Here is a 1,254-nt window from a genome sequence, read left to right as displayed (position 1 = left end):
TTGAAGCCTGGTTAGTTGTTGTCTATTTAGTTGAACACGGCGTTGAACGGACATTAAAATAAATAAATAAATAAATTTAAATAATAGAAAAAACAATAAACATCACGTTATCCACTTTTTCTGCTCTCCTTTGCTCCTGCGCGTTACAGCAGGCGCTGTCATCTCCACGGACCCCCACCCCATCTCCACGAGCGGGTACGAGTGGTAGCTTATGGATTTTTTGCAAAAAATATAGATTTTTGAGGCTCATTAGACAGGTAAACGTCCAAAGGATTTGACACATATGAACACCTTCACAGCTGTTGAGGGTACAAACGCCTGGCGCGAGAATCTACCCAAAGCGCGAGCCTGCTGCGCTACGGCCACAGCTCAACTCAGCATCAGCCAGAAGGCTACAAACAGAAAAAATAATTATTCTTACTGTACAGTGAGCCACAATTTGCATCCGATTTTGCTCCCTCTCTTCAGCCTTTTGTATTATATATATTTTTTTTATGTCGCATGTAATGTGTCAGGTTTTTCCGACCCGGGACCCAAAAGGTTTCCAACTATGTGACAAAAATATTTAAAAAAAACAGTTTACAGACTGGGCTGAGGTTCTTTTGACCATTTTTAGGCTGATCTATTTTCTTGTCTGAGGTTAAATGATTTTCAGTCCCGGGGTTCAGTTTCATCATCGTTCGAGTTTAAACAATAAAAACTCAAACTAAAATAAAAATCTAACACCGTGTTCAGACGCTCCTTACATCCAGAAAACACAACAGAGTCGTATTTCTGTGGATTCAGGTCAGATTCGTGACTTTGTGAGTTAAAACTGTTGACTGAAAAACTTCGCGTGGCTTCCGCACATTCTCACGGCAGGTTGGTTTTGATACATCCCAACGTGGGCGCACGTAACTTTTTTGTGCATACGCACCGTTTATACATGAGGCCCCAGGTGCTCAAAGTAAAAAAAAGGGCACAAATGACAGCACCGCATTGTAGGGTGGAATTTTAAGCAAGAAAAGTAAGGATGGATATATACAACTGAAACAAATCTAGGCAAAACTAAAATATCCAGACCACCATACATACGTGTTATTTATTAATTTATTTTCACTCTGCAGGACTCCTTTCATTACAGTGAAGTATTGAGATGTTTCAAACCTGCACATGAGCAACATACAGGTGCTGGTCATAAAATTAGAATATCATGAAAAAGTAGATTTATTTCAGTAATTCCATTTAAAAAGTGAAACTTGTATATTATATTCA

This window comes from Austrofundulus limnaeus, unplaced genomic scaffold, assembly GCF_001266775.1.
Source record: "Austrofundulus limnaeus strain Quisiro unplaced genomic scaffold, Austrofundulus_limnaeus-1.0 Scaffold94, whole genome shotgun sequence".
NCBI classification, from domain to species: domain Eukaryota; kingdom Metazoa; phylum Chordata; class Actinopteri; order Cyprinodontiformes; family Rivulidae; genus Austrofundulus; species Austrofundulus limnaeus.
The sequence above is the reverse complement of the archived record's forward strand: the minus strand, read 5'-3'. Positions refer to the sequence as shown.